A 20,475-nucleotide genomic window follows, 5' to 3' on the forward strand; every position below is an offset into this window, starting at 1 on the left:
CAGATACCAACTATTGGGAGGACTGGGCCATGGACAGGGCCAGCTGAAGGCAGTACTGTCATTTAGCTATTAAAAACTTTGAAATCACACAAGCAAGTATAAAAGAGGAAAAGAGAGAAAGGAGAAAGACCATCTCAGTAACTCCATCAACGGCAAGTTTTACCTGCAGTATCTGTGGTCGCATCCGTGGATCAAGGATTGGCCTTATTTTGCACAAACCCACACATAAACTTAGTCAAAAAGGGTTGCTGATACAACTCATTTGTTGACATCAATGGGAGACTCCATACCATACTATACCCTTGACTTCCATACAGTGTGAGATATGTGTGATGGAAACAAAATCAGTTGGATAAACTGCACCTGGGAAAGGGTGTCCTTTTGATTTTTGCTAGGGAGTAGTAACTCTGCACAGTAGTACAGTTTAATTAGGACTAAGCAATACAGTATATGAATAGTGCATGTGATCAGTATTTAGTGCCAGAACCTGTGGTTCATTTTGAAGGCCAAGCACAGGGAAGAGAGAGATTTTGTGGTTGAGTGGGATCTGCTTGAGAAGGTGCAATAAAAATAGGGAAAATGCAAAATAGCCCTTTTTGCTGTTTGTGCTGAGTGAGCATATAACTGGAGTATTTAGTCATGTTTATAGGTGTATTTGTTTATTACATTCACTGAAGTCAACAGCAGGTGATGATGCTAATAGATAGTATGAAGATTCTCTATGATGTTACCATAAATCCCCAAAAGTCCCTGGAAAATGTGAGAGATTCCAGGAGCTACTGGGTGAACCTCAGTGCTGAAGCTAAGGGACTGTAAATATGGCATGCCTGTATCGTGCCTGTCTTGGTAAGAGAAGGGGAGAGAATTTAACTATCCCACAATCACAGGTCCACTGCTTTCCTGACTGTGAACAGATCTTTAATACTGAACTTCTCTCTTCTCTTTTGAAGGGAATTACTGTAACGTACAGCATCAATTTACATCAGCTTGAACAAAAAACAAAACAAAAAAAGTGTGCACTCATTCTCAGCCCTCTGCCAGGAGTTGGAGGGATATTTTAAAGTTTGTTATTTTATGCATATATTTTACACATTCTGATGCAATTCCAGTGCTTGCTTCCTGGGTGACGTTGTATGACTGCTCCACTACAGTAAAAGAAGAAGCAGGTGAAAGGGGCAGGTTCTACATTCTCACCTCTTGTGCAGTCACAGTGAAGTCGATGGACATCGGTGCAGAAGTTGACTTGGGAGAATGAACAGATAGCAGTGCAGGCTGCTGAACAGCTAATCCAAAGGCAACATGATGCTTTGTAAATGATGAATAAGTTGGTGCTCGTGGAGCCCAGGTGGTGCATCGGCAGTGCAGTCTGCTCAGAGTGGAGGCACACAGCACAACTGCTCATGTAATGCTATGCTCCTACATGGATCAGAGGCAGCTGGGATTTAACCTGAGAATTCTGGATCTTAAAGCAAGAGCCTCCACTGCCTGAACTAAGGGACACAATCTGGCTAACCAGGGCTGCCACAGCCTCAATCAATCTCTGTATGTGCTGCAGCCACCAGTAGAGGGGGACATAGTGCCACACTGAGTGATTTTAGGAAGAAGGCTCTCAAGACAGAAAGTGGATGGGGCTATGTGAGGAGAGAATGGGACCAGTGTATCTCCCAGGCATCCTCCATCTATGTCTAGAACTTTAAGCTGCTCCCCCTGGCAGAACCCATAGGGAAGGCCAGTTGTAGTATCTGGCTTTCGTGTACACCTCCTTCAGCACAGCTGCCCATGCAGATGCACGAGTGAATCCAGCCTGTTGTCTACAACTCTTGGCCTTTTTTCTGTCAGAGAATTTGAAGTCCCTTATTTGTTTAACATTTGATGCCGAAGGAAATGGGAGACAAAGTTTCACTGGCTGCCCACTGCCAAGTGTGGAGTGTGAAAGCATCATGCAGTGGCAGTGGGCACAGTTGAAAATTTTAGGGAAAAGAGGCTCATGGTGCCTTAGCCACAGACTGCCCCCTCGTTACACAGATCAGCTAAACCAAACAACAAGCAAGAAGGCAACAAGAGAAGAAAGCTCTGACCCTCTCCTCTTACAATGAACAAAGAGGCTCAACATGGGCTCTCCTTAAATTCTGAACAGCAGTTGGAAAAGAAAAATGGCGCTACAAATAGTTGTAGTCTAAAGGCCTCCTTCCAAGTCCATTGAAGTTAACGGAAAGATTCTCACCAACTTGAGTGGGCTTTGCATGAGAGATTGCAGTGGTATTTTGTACTTTACATTGATATCTGTGCTCATTTTATAGCCTGTGTTTTTTACTTGACTAAATGGGCAGTTATCTATGGAAGCTTACAACAGGAAATATGGATAATATTGAACAGAATGGGAAATATTAATTTTACCCTCATTCCCATGCAGAGCTCCCAGGGATATATGCCCTGATTCAGCCAAGCAGTTATGGATGTGCAGAAGTCCCATCAAAGTCAATAGGACATAAAGTTCAACACATATTTAAGTTCATCCCCATTCAGCAAAGCGCTTGAGTATATGCTTAAAGGTAAATGTATCAGGGCCCTAGGGACTTTGCCCAGGTCACCCAGGAAGTCTATAGCCGAGGCAGGAATTGAACCAATGTAGGGCTGTAGCCACAAGACCATCCATCTTCTTCTAACATGCTCATGGACCAGTCCTCAGACCTTCTCCAGCTCCTTAGGTGAACAGAAACCTAGGTAAGTTTCTTGCCATCTTTTCCTAGTGATAGAAACACATCTTTTGAGCAATCCTGCTGCCTAAAGCATGTCTTGGTAGGTAACCTGGGAATTCCCAAGTTTAGCTTAGATTTTTTTAAGCCTGCCATTCTAATTAATAAGAATTTTTTATTCTAGCTGTTTCATGGACCCCAGCCCACTCTGCATATGAACATATTAACATTCTGAATGCAGCTTTGACATTCAGTTTGAGTGAGCATGGGTAGTAGCTTCTGTGTGCAAAATACACACTTAATACGGACTACTCCTGCTCCTATTGAAAGCCAGTCCTACCCTAGAAAAGGTTTTCTGGTATAGCTGTACTAGGAGGCCCTCTTAGTGTAGATGCAATTTATACTAGCAAAAAATTGCTTTTGTTAGTATAGCTTATACCAGTTTCTCAACTGAAATAAATTTTACAGGAAAAAGCACTGGGCTTGTTCTGGTATAGAAATGTTGCATGCTTGCTCACACACAAAATTATATGCCTATCTGATATTGCTATATCAGCAAAACTATCTAGTGTAGACTTAAGGGAAGCCATTGAAAGTTTGGCTATTGGCTACAATGGGTATAGGATCAGGTCATTTATACAGCATGCAACTGACTCTTTTGCTCAGATCACAAAGCCTGATCTTGTATTTTTCTTAATAAAATCAAAGTAAGTGTATCTGTTTATCTGAGCTAGGTATTTATATGACTCTTTACTGTAGCATCTGCACACTCCACACCTTCAGTGTATTACCTTTGTGAAGTAGGAAAGTATTATTATCCTTACTTTACAGATGAGAAACTAAAGCCCAGAGAAACTAAGTGATTCACCCAACATCACACAAGAGGCCTGTGGTGGAGCAGACTTGAATCTTTTAAGTCCCGGGCAGCACCCTGACCACTAGATCATCCTTCCTCTACAGATATTTCAGTTTTTCTTAACAGTACATCTGCTCTGAGCTAGTCCTCCACAGACATGTTCCCACTTGTATTTAAGACCTGCTATCCATTAGACTTTCCCTACAGTGTATATATCAGAGAAATATGGACAGCCCACTGAAAATGTTTTAAAGAGTTTATGTTAAATGTCCTCCCTGCAGAAAAGTGGACTCATTGCTGCCATAGCAGCTCTTCCCTCTCTATCACCTCCTGGTCGCTCTGGTCCTGTAGTGGTGTCTTCTCACAACTTGGCCCTCCAGCCAGTCACATGTTAGTTCCATCCCTTTTGGGGTAACAGAAAGTCCAGCAATCAGTGTCCTAACATCTGGACTTCCACCCAACTCTGAAACTCAAGGTCCTTACACCCTTTTTCTCAGGGCTTTAAATCTTTCTTATCCCCTTATGTCAGGAGGCTTCATGCTACCTTCCTCGTTGTTAATAGGGGAATCCAGGCTACTCACTGCACAAGGTTTCAGTCCCAGGGATCCTATAAGCAGCAGCCAAGGACAGCTTTTCCCATCTCCTTGCTGTTGTCTCCTTAGATTCCTTCCTACTGTAGCCTTTTTTCAGGCTCTCTTCCCACAGCCTCCAACTTCACACTTCCTTCAGCTCTTGCCTGGTATCCCCCAACAAAATTCCAAACAAAGTACATACTTAAACCAACTTCAGCCCTTTCTGCACTTCCTCTTAAGTTTCCCATGCTCCGTTCCTCAGTTGAACACCTCCCACGACTCTCTCCCTAGAAATCCAGATCCTGCCCTTTTATCAGGGCTCACCCATCAGAGTGTACTCCATCCCAGTGGCTGTTCCATGTTGCTCCTGGCTTCTTGCCAGGCATCATTACTCAAGAAAAGGTCTCAAGACCAACTATCCTGTTGGGCCTCCTCTGTGACCCTGTCAGTCTCACCACTCTTACTAAAAGAGGGACTGCAGAGCTCTCTTCCTCCATCCCTGAAGCCTCCTCAATATGTTAAAATGTGCATACCTTCCCCTTCCTACCCTAGGGATTTGAGTCTTCACCCACTGAAATCAGAGGCAAAAGCTCTCAGTAATGTTCCATCTACCTTTTATGAAACTGACCTGGTGCCACTGAATTATAATGGGCACAGTATGACTAAGGGTTTGTCTTCACTGCAGAGTTAACTCGAGTTATAACTTGAGTGTTGCTCCTAACTCAAGTTCTATCCACATACAGAAACCCTTAACTTGAGCTGGGCGGTGCTTTTAGCTCAAGCTGGCTGGCCAAACAGGGTTCTCAGGCCAATGCTTGAGTTAGCACAGCTGGTCTGCTGCTAACATGACCACTCAGAGCTTGTCTTCACTACTTAAAAAAAAAAGTTATATCTTTTACCTTGAGTGAGCTATCCTGAGGTTAAAAAAAGACCCACGAAGAGCAGCCACTGTAGTTTTGCCATGAGGTAAACACACCAAGGTCAGCATTATACCCCTGCATGAGGCTGTCAGCAAATGTACCTCGCAGCAAAACTACAGTGCCTGTCTTCACTGTTTTTCTCTTGCGATTGCTCACAGGCATTAGTCACGCAAGGTAAAAAAAAAAAAAAAAAAAAAAAAAAAGATACCTTTTTTAGCAGTGAAGGCAAGCCATGTGCTGCTGATACAATCATGCTGTGCAGATTGAGTGCTATTTTTCAGTGTGACTGCTCTCACTTGAGTTAGGCTAACTCAAGAGGCATTAACTCAGAATGTAGATAACTTGAGTTAACTCTGCAGTGAAGAAAAAGAAAAAGATGCACCATATCTCTGGAATTCAGAACAGTTTTTCCTCCTCTCTGCAGCATCCTGTATGACCAACACAGTATGTTAATGTAGCTTTTGGATGCTAAAGAAAACCATAAGCATTGATCTGTTTCCTTCTGCTGGCTAGACAGAGGTGTCAGAGTTTTAAAGGAAAAAAATCAAACATTTTATGAGATGATGGAACCTTACCCACTTCCAATAGCTTCCTTGACTGCCGGAAAAGCCAGGCGAGTAAATAAAAATGTGTGCCAGACAGACAGCAGAGGGAGCTAGTTCCCTTTCCATGGAGGGAAGGTTGGTTAGACTGGACAAACTGACAGCGGTGACTGAACAGTATGATCAACAACATTCGTTTTGAACCGTAAAAAAAAAACAAAAAACAAAAAACATGTTGGAGGCAACATATTCAACTAGAAAAGTTGCACAGACCTCATCCATCTAACCAAACAGAACCATAACAAAAGTGAAAGCACTATTGAGCAAACATAGAGGGGAAAAGCTTTTTATTCGGATGGGTGTAAGAAATTCTTCAGTGGTCATGTGTTGTCAATACCAGTGTTCTGCTGAGGTCAACCTGATCACTATTTAAAATACACACTGGTGTGGCTAAGGTTTTCAGCTTGATATAACAAGGAAACTTGCCACTGCAAGCAGTATCAATACCTATTATGATATATTGTTTGGGGTCTGAAAGTAAATAATTTAGCCAAAAGACTAATAAATATAATTTACAGAACCTAATTTAATACTTATACTTTATATTAAAATGTATTTCATTAATGGTTTTGATAGGGCTCAAATGATTAATAGATATCAGCATATTAGCTACATTAGTATTATACGTTGATTGTTATAAGCACCTAAATAGGGGGTGTTACAGATGGTTGTAAACCATGTTTATAAACAGCTTTTTGACCTGTTGGATTCTACAACGATCAATCAAGTAACCATTTAGAAATCCTTTGCAAACTACTTCCACATGAAACGTTAATATAAAGTGTGGCCAATTTGACTAAATACTTTAATTTAATCAAATTATCCACCCAATCCAGGAATTAAAGCACGCATGTTTTCAATGGATTAAAAGAAACATTTATAGCTGCTGCTGAGTGGCAAGTGGAACTCAATGAGGCAAATAGATTCAATAAGGATTAAATACTTTTCTAAACAAAATTAGTGCCTACAAGTATATTAGCTAGAAAATTTCAAGCTCTGTCCATGTCCATTCTTCACAGCAATAGCTAATTGCCTGCTGGGGTCAGGAAGAAATTTCCAAACTGCTATTTCGGCTTAGGAGTTTAATGGGAGTTTCCAGCTGAAGCATCTGGCACTGACCACTGCTAGTAACGTAAAACCGGATGAGATGGATCATTGGTCTGTTTTGGGACGGTGAATATTATGTTCTTTTTTCCCAGTCTTTAAAAAAGATATCAAACCAAACTCTCATGAAAACCAACAAAGCAAAGCCCCCAACCAGAAAAGAAGTATATTCAGGTTCCTGTGTTAAGTGCCATATTTCCCCTCACCGCCCACTCTCACATGGAATGTTCAGGGGAGAACAAAATATTCCAAACTCTGTATTGCTTCTGAGATGGAGTAATTCGGCCCATTCCTCCTCCCACACAGGACTGGAGGGCAGGCAGAGTGGTTGAGGTCATGGCTACATGAAGAAGAATGGTGGTCAGAAATCCATTAGGTTATGGTCAATGTTTCTTGCCTGGCTGGCGGGACAGCTGGGGGCTCTTTCCCCAGGCACAGCAGTAGATCTGGTTCCCAGCTATAATTCCATTAGCTGCCAGGCCAGAGCCTGAGCTCTATGATCATTCTTGCCATTGGACACAAAAGTTACAGGGACAGTAATGCTGCTTCAACCCTCCATTTTGAATACCGATGTTGTGCTACACATGAGGGAGAACTTTCCTCAAACAGAACTCCATCCCCTCACCACCGCCATCCCTACCAATTCTCCCCCCACACACACACAGTCCACTGGTCATTCATATATTGGGCAAAGGGACTATACAAAGTTGGGGGCCACAGCCTGATTCTCCATTTTACCCCTCTGCATAGCTCCATTGCAGCTTTTTCCATACTTTTTGTTCCCTTCATGCCACATGTCAACAGGGAGCATATAAACTTATTGGCCAGATTCTGATACCCTTGGTCCCATTGAATAGCAGCACCTTGTTCACAAGGAGTCCCATTCACTTCAGTGGAGCTACTTAACATGAGTAAGGGTATCAGAATCTGGCCCCATTCTTGCACATTGTAGCAGAGCACCAGCTTTGCTATAGTTAAGACCAGCTTTCTTTTATAGCTCAACTCTTCTAAGTACTCTAAAAATCTACATGGTTATTCAAATTGCCTTGAAATTTGGTGTGCCTCATGGGGTTGGTCAGTGTTCCAAACTGAGGCTATTTGAACAAAGGGTTCCCTAAATACAGCACTCTGAAAAGACAACTTTTCGAAAGGTTGACATATTTTGGCAATGTTTTTTTTTTTTTCCCCCGGATCTGGGGAATCAAACCATGGCTTTGATCCTAGGGGACAAACTTGCTTAAGCTTAGTCTTAGAGAGTGCATGGCATCCATCAGCTCCTTGGGAGAGCAAAATTCAGAGTGCTATTAACAAAAGAGTTTGGTTCTTCTGTTAGGTGCTTGACTAAGAGCCAAACACTAAACAGATTATACACTGAGCATGTGCAGAGAGAGAGAGAGAGGCTAAGAGGTATTGTAGGTGGAAAGCTTTTATGGCAGCTGGGTAGCATAAGGGGTTAAGCAGTGAGTCTGCTCTTGAAATCAGCCAACTAGTGTCACTTCAAGTCCCTCCCAGCTCAGAAATCTAGAAAAGTTTTGAAGGTCTGTTGTTAAATCTCTCTCTTGGGTGTGTGTTATTTTGGAGGAATGTAACCAAAGTATTTTTGGGGGGAAAAATAGATATGCATATGCTTGCTGAAAGGGGGGTTGGGATGGAGGAAGTAGGGGAGAAGGCTTAGGGCTGCAACAAGGAGAGAGTTGTACCAGATGACTGAAGGATAGCTAATGTAACACCAATTTTTAAAAAGGGCTCCAAAGACGATCCTCTCAATTACAGGCCAGGAAGGCTAACTTCAGTGCTGGGCAAATTGGTAGAAACTAGAGTAAAGAACAGAATTATCAGACACATAGATTAAAATGATTTGTTGGGGAAGAGTCAACACAGTCATGCCTCACCAATCTGTTAGAATTCTTTGAGAGTGTCAACAAGCATGAGGATAAGGGTGATTTGGTTGATATAGTATTACTTGGATTTTCAGAAAGTTTTTGACAAGGTCACTCACCATAGGCTCATAAGGAAACAAAGTAGTCATGGGATAAGAGGGAAAGTCCTTTCATGGATCAAAGATAGGAGACAAAGGGTAGGAATAATGGTCAATTTTCACAATAGAGAGAGATAAACAGTGAGGTTCCCCGAGGAGCTATACTGTGACTTGTACTATTCAACATATTCATTAATGATTTGGAGAAGGGAGTGAACAGTGAAGTTGCGAAGTTTGCAGATGCTGCAATATTATTCAGGATAATGAAGTCCAAAGCTGACTGTGAAGAGTAACAAAGGGGGTAACAAAGTCTCAAAGGAGTAACAGTCCCAAAACTGGGGGACTGAGCAATAAAATGGCAGATGAAGTTCAACATTGATAAGTGCAAAGTAAAAAAATTAATCCTACTACACATAATGATGAGCTCTAAACTAGCTGTTATTTCTCAAGAAAAACCTTGGAGTTATCGTGGAAAGTTCTCCGAAAACTTCAGCTCAGCGCATAGCAGAAGACAAAACAGCTAAAAAAGTTAAGAACTATTAGGAAAAGGATAGAAATTAAGACAGAAAATATCATAATGCCACTATATAAATCCATGGCACACTTTGAATACTGTGTCCAGTTCTGGTTGCCTCATCTTAAAAAGAATAGAGTGGAACTGGAAAAGGTTGAGAGAAAAGCAACAAAAATGATCAAGACTATGGAATAGCTTCCATATGAGGAGAGACTAATAAGATTTGAGCTGTTCAACTTAGAAAAGAGACAGGTAAGGGGGGACATGATAGAGGTTTATACAATCTTGAATGAAGTGGGAAAAGTGAACAGAGAAGTGTTATCTGCCCTTTCCCACAATACAAAAACCAAAGGTCACCTGATGAAATTAATAGGCAGCAGGTTTAATACAAACAAGAGGAAATACTTTTTTCCACACAATGCACAATTAATCTGTGGAACTCATTGCTATGTGATGTTGTGATGGCAAAAAGTATAGCTGGATTTAAAAAAACCTAGATAAATTAATGGAGGATAGGTCCATCAAAGGCTATTAGCCAAGATGGCTAGGGATATAATCCCATGCTCGGGGTGAACCTAGATTGCTGAGTGACAAAAGCTGGGAGGGGAAGACAGTATGGATCTCTCCAAAATTACCCTGTTCTGTACACTTCCCCACTGAAGCTCTTGTACTGACCACTGTTGGAGACAGGTTACTAGGGTAGATGCAGCCTTGATCTGACCATTATGAGTGGGGATTGTGAGGAGGGGATAAATCGGAATGGCATGGGTGGGTTGGGCTGCTCAAGTGAGTGAAGGGAACATGGGAGTTAGTGGCAGAGGGTCTGGGGGAGAATAGGGCGGGGGTACCTTCAGCCCCACATTCTCCCCTTCGGTGTGTGTAACCAGGATCCGGGGATCTAAGCCCATCTCCCTGCCCCCTGGGTGAGCCAGGATCTGGGGAAGCCCTGTCCCTCTGGGTGCAGAGCTGAGAACAGAGATTATGCACCAAGAACACTCTTCTGACCCTGAGATGAAGAGCTGAGAACAAGCAGATTGATGCATATCAAAGGTCTCCAGCAGTGGGAAAGGAGGATAGGAACACCCACTGACATGAATGGAGCAATTCACATGTCGCAGACCTATTGTTTCAGGCTACATTCATCTCCATGGTCTGTTCTCATCCAGCAAAGACAATCACTTTGAGATGAATAGGCTCCTTTACATCTCAGCAACTCCTATACTGTCAGGATTTTCCTGTGCTGGGGATCTGCATATAACAAAGCAGTAGCTGATTATTCATTTCATAAATATTACAGCAGAGCAACAGTTCTGCTACAGTTATGATTGAGAACATTTTTCTGTTTAAAGGACGATTCTTCTAAGGCTATATATACACTACATCTGATGTCAGTGTAAGTTATACATCTGACGAAATGGGTTTCTGCCCAAGAATGCTTAGGCTCAAATAAATGTGTTAGTCTTTAAGGTGCCACAGCACTCTCGCTGTTTTAATATAAATTAGGTCACTCAGGGGTGTGAATAAGCCACTCCCCAAGTGATGTAATTTACATTGACCTAAGCACCAGTATGGACAGCACTATGGCGGTGGGAGAGCTTCTCCTGCTGGCATGCATCCGACGAAGTGGGTTGCAGCCCACGAAAGCTTATGCCCACAGAAATTTGTTAGTCTTTAAGGTGCTACAGGACTCTCATTGTTTTTGCTGTATACAGACTAACATGGCTACCCCTCTGGAAGAGTTAAGATACACGCCCATGCAACCTTAACTCTGTCCTCTTTGAGCAACACATCTAAAAACATACTTGCACTCTCCCTGTACAGAACAGGAGCTACTGACACTTGGCCTACACTCAAACACTTAAGGTACGTCTACACTACAGCTGCTGCAGTGGCACAGCTATGGCATTGCGGTGTGCCACTGCAACATAGATGCTTCCTAGAACAACAGAAGGGTTTCCATCCCCCTCCCTCCATCAATGTAGTTAATCCACCTTTCTGAGTGGAGAAGCTAGTTGGACCTAACTATGGCACTTAGGGTATGAAATTTTTCACAGCCCCAAGTGCTAATTTTTAAGTGTCAATCAGGCTTGTAGCCTATGCCCCAAAAAGCACACCACATCTGCTAAATTTTACAGTCCTTTCAGCCCCTTTTACAAAACCTTCATCATTATGTGCATGATGCCATCTAACATTATACTTTCCCTTACCTTTTATTAAACTCACAGACCACACTCATCTCCCGCCTAATGGCTGACAATCCCCATGGCAAAAAGACTGCTGTGCTCCATTAGAGACACAGCGTACACACTGCAGCGCAGATATGAGGTATACTGCTTCTCCCAAGGTTCACATGCACCTTATTCCTTTGATCACACACAGGCATCAGGAGGGGAAGCTCACACACACCAGAGCACCACAGCCCTCCAAGATCTCCTAATATCTCTATCCCAGCTCTTCCAAGTTCTCCAATTTATTCCTTCACCATCTGGTACAGCTATACTTAACACAGAGAATGAAGTCGGAGTTCATGTAGATAATTCCTAGTGGCTATTGCCAGCTCGAGAAGGAAGAATTAAGGTTGTGTGCGCATGTACATTAACTTCATATTTCCTGGTTTTCACGAGTTTGAGTTTTGCTGAACTCGACCTTCCGGAAGGGCACAAGATACCCCTGATCAACCTTAACTCTGCATTAAGAGAGGCTTTTTTTTTTTTTTTTTTGCCATTTAATTAATTAATTCAGTACAAACTTTCTCAACATCTATGTGTATTTTAAAAAGAAAATGTTTGAAGGTGCAGGGGTGGCATTTGCAATCAAAATGATTTAGGAGCACGAGTCCTATTGAAAGTCAAGGGGCTTGTGCTCCTAAATCATGTAGGCACTTTTGCAGATACCACTCTAAAACAATAGTTGATTTGATAAGAGCCATATCCCCTTTTAGGAGTCTACTTTATAAGGCCGTACTAGCACTTCCCATGTGTTGATAATGCAGGCCCCAATTCTGCCACCTTGACTCCCTGAGTACTCCCACTGAGTCCAGTGGAGGACGGTGCTACTCAACATGAGTAAACGTTGGGTCCATCAACATTCTCCAGGGCTCACGATACTGAAACTAATGCATGGCACAATCATTGATACAGCTTCCTCTGAAGCGTGCTCTTGCTGACATTAAGTACACCTACCAGCTCTTCAGACCTCTCTGTGATATAAGCCATTTGATACTATGTTATCTTTTCATCATCTTATGATCAATTTTATTGTAGCTGGCTGCTGTATAAAGATGGAGCTATCTTTGGACATGAACAACTCCCATTGGCATTGAAGGAACTTAGGTGCACGAATCAAGGGAAGAAGATTCCCCGGATTATTGGCAAATTTTTGTTCATGCTGCAAAACTCTGGCCATTCTTTGATAGCATCAAACATGTAATTAAGTCTTATATTTAAAAGATGATTTCTATTGCCCCGTGGCATGAAAACAATAAAATGCTGCTGATTGCTTAATAGCTAAAGTGCAGCTGGGGCATTCAATCAATCTGAAAAACAATGTACTGTGAGTATATTACAAAGCAGTGGAGATTATTGCTGTGACACATCTACCTGTATTATGAACACAGAACTACATCTTCCCTAAAAGGGTCTGAAAATGCTGTGTGGCCAGTTTTTCAGATGCTTGGCTTAGTTCACCTTGGGACATTGCTGCTATGAATTACTAAGTAGGGATGAGATGCAGGACTGCCCAACCGATAAACTAAAAAAAACTTAATTGAGGCTTTCATGTAGCTGCAGAAAGGAGGGAACATCTCATGGGAGGTCTCCCACCAGAATTTAAAATACTACTCGTGATACGACCAGTGCCCAGGGTAGCCAACTGATAATGCCAAGGTCAGGGCAGGCTGCAAAAGCAGAGTAGATTCTCCCCATGCTGATGGGTGACACTGAAGCCCGGCTTCCCAACCAGCCACGAACTGCTTCTGATTTCCCCACACTGGTTATCAAGAAGCCAGTCCACAAATGCCCGCAGCCCCCTTTATTGCATTTCAGCTCCAGGCTCCCAAATCAGCACTAGGTCCAGTAAAGAGACCAGTTACTAGAACTCTATGCTCTTTACTAAAAAGGTTCCTTCTGACCCCAAGGGGTCAGCCACAGTACCAGATCAATATAAGTTTGGATCTTACCTAAAATACCACGCTAGCAGCCAATCCTTTAGTATCTAAACTAAAGGTTTATTGTAAAAAGAAAGAAATAAACCATGAGAGAAATGTTAAAGGGTTAAAGTAAATCACAGGTATACAAATGATTAAAAGTCCATTTACATCAGGTTTCTGGAAGAGATGTGGATTTGCAGGCTTGTATAGTTCCCTCTGGTTCACATCCAGTACCTGGATGGGTCTAAGTCCTTCAGTTCAGTTGCAAGATGAATTGGTCCAGGGGCAGGTGTGTGTCTGCAGCTGGACAGGATCATAGACCAAGATGGATCCTGTGGTTTGATCTTATAAACCCCCTCCCCCGGCCATGCGGCCTGCGGACAGTCACAAGACCCAAAATGGAGTCCAGAGTCACATGGGCCAATCCTGGTGACTCTTCAGATGTGCCTGGGGTTCAGTCACATAAGCAGGTTCTGGTAACTCATTAGTGATGCTGGCTTCTCTCTCTGGGCCCCTTGCACCTGGGAAGGCCTTAATGGGCCATTACACTGGCCATTGTTCTGCAGCCATCCTATCTGGGGTGTTGCCTAGGCAACACAATTTGAAATACAGATATCTCAAATACATCTATAATTTCCATTTCACATATTACACATGAACATAAGTATTATTCTCTTACTTAGCATATCATAACCTCCCTAACCACACCTGACATGGCCTATCCCACATGGATTATTATGATTCTGCCATGCTGATATCACACAATACACTAACTGCCCCCCCTCTCAAGCCAGCCCGCATGACACTACTACCTTGTTTTATCTGCTGCAGATTCTTTAGGTGGGTAAATCCTACCACTGATGATGACTATCAAAGCAATGGGGGTCTGTCTACACATCCAAAACAACCAAAATGATGTTGGAAAGAGGATGCTTGAGTAAATTGGCATAGCTTTGGACCTGGCCCACAATGTCTTCTAGTGCTGAATGGGGTTGTAATGTGATTTGGCCTACATGGAAAAGGCCAAACTATGTTATAACCAAGTTAAAAGTCATGCTTTAGCCCTGATCTATAAGGGCTCAACTACTCAGCTCATTGCATCTGTGCTAGGCTCAGCTATGATTTGTAGCCAGTATTGATGCGAGTTTAGTAAATATAGATCAATTTGTCCACACACCATGCTTCAAAGACATGTCCGAATGTGCACACTATGAGAATTTCTGACAGCTATCGAACACCAGTTCAAACACCCCCCGATGCACAGTGCATTCTGAGTAAAGATTAATCTGAACTGCAAAACTGCTTGGATTTCAATCCCTTGAAAATATGGGATGTTCAGATCTTCAGTTTCAGTTTGGCCCATTATAAACAGAGGCCAGATGCAAAAATGAGGTCTCGACTTCAGACTCCTGTGTCTGTTTCTGGGAGGTTTGGCTGCCAGTCCCAGAATCCACAGGTGGTAAGTGCGCTGCAGGCAATTCTGAATATTTCCAAAATGGCCACCAGCCTGGCGGATGCTTCTTCTTTGTTCTCTGGCTTTGGAAAGGGGTCCGGAGGGGATGGCACAGAATACGAGAAGCAGAAAATACCAATGGCTCGATGGCCCATTGCCATTCAAGATAGAGTGCCAGCAGTGTTAACTGGTTTTCCAAATTGTGACTTGAGCTGACAAGTCTGGAGCCAGCTGTATTCTGTGCACTGGCAGAATGGGGCTACAAGACCAGGTTAGGGTGACACTAAATGGCTCAAAAACATCAAATGAACAAGGTTTAATTCCGCTTTTGCTGCAAGGAGTTTACTGTGATGTTATAGAAACTATCTACTCCTGTGGGAGCTGCAGTCCTTGTGCAGGCTGCTATGTCTGGATCCCAGCACTGGGCCAGTGTGCTTTCAAACTTTCCTAAGTCTGAGCAAACTTTCCTAAGTCTGAGCAAAGTCCAGGCACTGCCTCTAGCTCTTGGTTTCTAGGCACATTCTCAGGGTGTATATTCTCTGTCTACCATCCCTTCCTCTAGCTGAGACCATGCCATGCAACTGCCTAGGCCCTGAGAATAGTGTCAGATCCCCCAGACTCCCCAGTTGCTTAAGCACAACCTTTCCGAGAGTTCCAACTTGTGGGATCTCTGGTTTATAGTTTACCTCTTCAGTGACGCATTCTAGTTGAAGCAAACAGACAGAGGCTTTGCAGAGAGTTTCTTAAAACAATTACTAAGCACACAAGAAATACAGATGCAAGTAAGGTCAGAAACATCTAAACACCATTCCCTGCCTCAGTTTCCTTATCAGTCTTGAGCATTCTTTGGGATTTGGATCAGTGTCTAAGATGTCCCAGCTCCTTCTCCTGTACATGGCTTCTCCTCCAAATCACAGGGTCACTTTTGGACCTCTGCAGTCAACTTCTTCCCTCTCTAACTGGTTCACCAGGCAAAAGCATTCTCTCTCCCACATAAGCCTCTGAAGTTTTAAAGGCTAATGCTAATATCTCATGTCCTTTGTTCTCTCTCCTGAGGAAATTCCATTCCTTCAATCCCTAGCCCTCTTCAGAGAAGTTAGAGAAAACTGGGTTTATCTAGGGTCCCGTCATTCCTCTGTTCTGCCTGGTCAAGATCTATCCAGGTGCTAATATTCTTTAACAACCAACTTATTCATATATAAACGTCATTCCCCTGTCCCTTAGCACAAGAAGCGTGAGGTAAGAACACAGTAGAAGACAGCCATAAGATAAGGATTCAGACAGTTCATAAAATCAAAGTGGAATTCATAAGTTGTAAATAGGCAGATTCCCCAGATTGTCAAAAAGGGCAACAAACTTTAAATTAGATGTGACAGTAAAAGTACAAATGCAATTTATTTTTCAATAAACTGATATTACATGACTGTGGAGGGAACATGTATTGATTACATGAGAAACATTTTATATCTCAGAAACAGACTGCATGGATTATTGCATTGCCCTGGAGGACCATCCCACTTTTTCTGGATTTTGGATTCTAACTCCATCCCAATGGTGCTATTGTAAAGGCAAAAGCATCCATATGTTTCTTTTTATACATGCACCTTTATTTCTAGTCACTAGAAAAAACAAGAGAGACCTGGTTTGCTCCAAAGAACATCACACAGTGCTTAGGTCTGTGCAAAACTGATTGCTTGGCCATTAGAAATGGGGCCACCCTGGGAAAGGCACCAGGTGCTGTCAGTTCCAGAACTATTCCCCATCAGGGAGCAAGTCACATAAAGAAGTATACTGGCCAAACTGTATTTCCCTATTCCCAAGGGGAGCTTGTGAATGTTCCCTTTGATTCCAGCCTCTGACAAAGATGACCAATGTGCCTGCTTGTACTTCCAAGAGAGAGAGAGCTACAAAAAGTACTTATTGATTGGATCTGCCTGGAATAGGCTGGTGGGATATATTCTTTAGTACAAGCCACTTCTATAATGCAGGAATAAAGCTCCTGTGAATTAATGGCCTTTTTATTACCAAGATTCTTTAGCAAGCGTTGGAATGTAGACTCTGAAGAACTGAGCCTTGCTCTTTGCACCACATAAGCCGTTTGAATTAATGATCCTCCCTGATAAAGGAGCACAAATATTTGCAAGTAACTTAAAAATAAAAATACTTGTTTATTCCAGACTAGCAGGGAAAATACTGGGCTCTTTCAGCAGATGCTGTGCTGTTAAATGCTACAGTATCTGCAGGAAAGGGTGGTCACTGCTGTGATCAATTTGCATTTGTGGTCACCATGGAATTTTCCAATTACTGCTCAGTAGTGTGAAAAAATGCAAGTCGGTGATCACTAATAAAGCGTTCTGCTAATTGATCTGTACAAGCATTTGTATTGAGCACAGTGAACTGTTGCTTCTGCAGTATTGTCACGAATTGTCATTGACAAAGGGAAGACAACCAAATGAGAATGCATGCAGCATATTAAAAATGCTGCCAGATAGTGCACAGAGTACGTGTTGGGCAGCTTCCAGAAAATGTGGAATTTGGTTTGGCATGCAGTGTTAAGAGTGAACATTTATTCTACTCAAGCAAGAGAGCAATCTGACTAGATCTCTCCATTCCAACAACTTCTGAATTAAAAAGTCAGCTCAAACTCCTCCATCTTTCTGTATTCCAATGTCATTTTCAATCTGAGACAGGCACAGTGGGGAATCAGTAATTACAGCAACTCAGACCTCTTGTTCAGTTTGTTCTACAGCAGATACAGGTATTCTAAATTTCATTTGAGTCCTCTGTTTATAAATGCCTGGGTTCCATTTAGTGTTACAGAATAAAAATTCTTATAATTTATTTGCATTTTCAATTTGTGGTTAGCAAACAGAAAACTTTGAGATAGTTAAGGTTGAAAGTGTATATCGAGTAGAACACAGTTATTGCCATATCAGAAAAGATACATGGTCCATCTAGTTCACTATCCTGTCTCCAACATTGGTGGGCACTGGGTGTTTCAGAGAAAAGTATGAGAAACACAATAGGCAGATGGGGGATAGTCTGCCCCCCGTGAATCCCTAATGGTTGGAGATTAGTTTAAAATCTGAACTGTGTTTGATCACCCTTCCAATTCCCTTCTTATTAGCATTAACTCTTACAACTCTGAATATTCCTGTTATCCATATAAGGGTCCAATCCCTCTTTCAATCTAGCTCATATCTCAGCCCAAAGGGCATCCTCTGGCAATGAGTTCCACAGGAACTGCGGTGTCTACCTACATCCCAGAAAATGTATTACCATTTCCATATAATCCTTCTTTTATCTCAAAAGGGAGATCCAGAGGGGTAGCCGTGTTAGTTTGTTTTTAGCAAAACAGCGAGAGTTCTCTGGAACCTCAAAGACTAACACATTTATTTGGACATAAGCTTTCATGGGCAGAAGCCCAAAGCATCTGACGAAGTGGGTTTCTGCCCACGAAAGCTTACGCCCAAATAAATTTGTTAGTCTTTAAGGCGCCACAGAACTCTCGCTGTTTTTCAAAAGGGAGAGTCTGGAAAGGCACAGTTAAGGTATGTAGTGACTCCAGCTATGCCATTATTCTGCCTTGCCCTCATCCCATGTGAGTTACATCTCCCCACCTAACCTAAACTACACTCCCTTATGGTGTTCTGGAATAAAGATATAATTTGGTACTGCCATGAGACACGGCACTCACAGTTGGACTGGCGTCTCCTCCTAGTCACTCTGGGGATTAGCTCCAGGACGACACCCCCTGTCTGTGGTTTGCATCCCATCACTCTCTCGCCGCTCTTGCTGGCAGTCTCTCCAGGAACTGCCCCATCCCCTTCATGACACAGCTCTTTGGCCGTGTCACTATCTGTGTTTCCCCCTTCCAGGAGTCAGAACATCACAGTCCATTTACCCAACCACTTCCTTCAATGGCTAATGGGAGAGGACCTGGGCCCACCCACTACTCCGGGTCCCAAGCCAGGGATCCTGTAGTGGCAGCCTCATGCTGCATCTCCTCTAACTGCTCAGTGCGTTCCCCTGGGCCATATCCCTGTGCTCCCAGCACCTTCTTCACCCTTACTTCAGGGCTGCTGCTACTGAGGGTATGTCTTCACTGATGGCGGCAAATATGAAAATTTGCTATCATCAGATTGATTTATCTGGATCGATTGAGAGGAAGTGAAGACCAGCTCAATCAATCTGGAAGTCGATTTAGTAAAACCACCTCCACAAAAAGTGTAGCGCTGCATTGACAGGTACGCATTTCCCGTTGGCGCAGCATAGTGGAGATGGCGCACAGAACGGACTTTAGGAAGTTGACGCAAGTTTAGTCGAGGTAAGTTTAGGAAATCTTCGTAGCTTGCATAACTCCCATCAACTGCTGCTGAATTTGCAGGTAAGTATAGACCAAGTGTCAGTCCTAGCAGCTAGACAGCAGCTCCCCTTGTTCCCCACCAGCAACTGCTCTGTCCATGGTGCTAGCACCTCTTTTACCTGCTAGGAACCCAGATCTTACCTCTGGAGCCCTAGACTGTGACTGCATGACTCTGGCCAGTGGCCACTCAGCTCTTTTTACATGAGCCCTGCTGAGCCCAGATTGGTTGGTCCCTACAACCCCTCTCTGATTAGTTGTGGCCCATGCAGCTGCTCTAGGTCGCTCAGAGGACTCACCTCCACTGCTCCCTCCTGTGTTTAAACAGGTCCATGCTGGTGTGGGGTAGACACTTCCGCACAAGGGTATATACAGAAGCAGTAATATGGTATTTATTTAATTAGAACTAAAAATTTCAAAACTTACTGAGTCCAAGTGTGCATTAGTATATGTCATAGCTCTTATTGGCTTCCGCTAGTACGATACACTGACTGGGTGACAAAAGGGAAAGCGTTATTTGTGGGTTTACAGAATGTGTTGAATTTACAGACCCACATCTGCAGAGCTGGCAAAATGAGGAAGGGCACTTTTACACTCCAGCTGCCACTATGGGAACTAGGGATCACGAAGCACCAGAATTCTCTGGCCACATTACCTTTTCCCCAGTCCTGCCCTCAGTGCTGGCCATAGGGAGAGACTGAGTGACATAGAAGCTGCTCCAGCAGCTCTCAGCCACCTGAGGATGCTGCTATGTAGGGAAGATCATCTAGGGGCTGGATCTGTTGGGTTTAGGGCCACTAAAAGGGAGGATTAACTCCTTTATGGAGTGTTTTGGGGCCTGCTACCTCAGGATTGTTTTTCTAAGATCCGTAATATTCTAAAGACACAAAGATGTTTCCTTTCAGAGAGGCCTTTACGAATCAAGGCTGTAACGTGCTCAGCTATCACTCAAGCAACCCCGCATGGCCAGAGGTCACTGTGCAGCACCCCGCCTGTTTTCTCTCTGTTCAGGGGACCTTACACAGACTCCAAACACTGTGTCAATGGTCAAAAGTATCTCTCTTTAGGGGATGGGTTTATTCATAGAAGATAGACTCAAAATAAAACAAAGTCCCAAATTAAAGTCCAACAAACAACATTTCTCTTCCTTCTGCCAAGACTTCCTGCCTGGGGCCTTTTCTTTTAGTGGGCTACTCTGAGGCCTTATATGGCTGGAGTCTCAGTCCGGACTCTCTGCTAGAGCCTACTTTGTTCCTATCAGTCTCTGGTC

The sequence above is a fragment of the Emydura macquarii genome, unplaced genomic scaffold (genome assembly GCF_026122565.2).
Source record: "Emydura macquarii macquarii isolate MOO-44397 ecotype Brisbane River unplaced genomic scaffold, CSIRO-AGI_Emac_v2 contig_499, whole genome shotgun sequence".
Lineage (NCBI taxonomy): Eukaryota > Metazoa > Chordata > Testudines > Chelidae > Emydura > Emydura macquarii.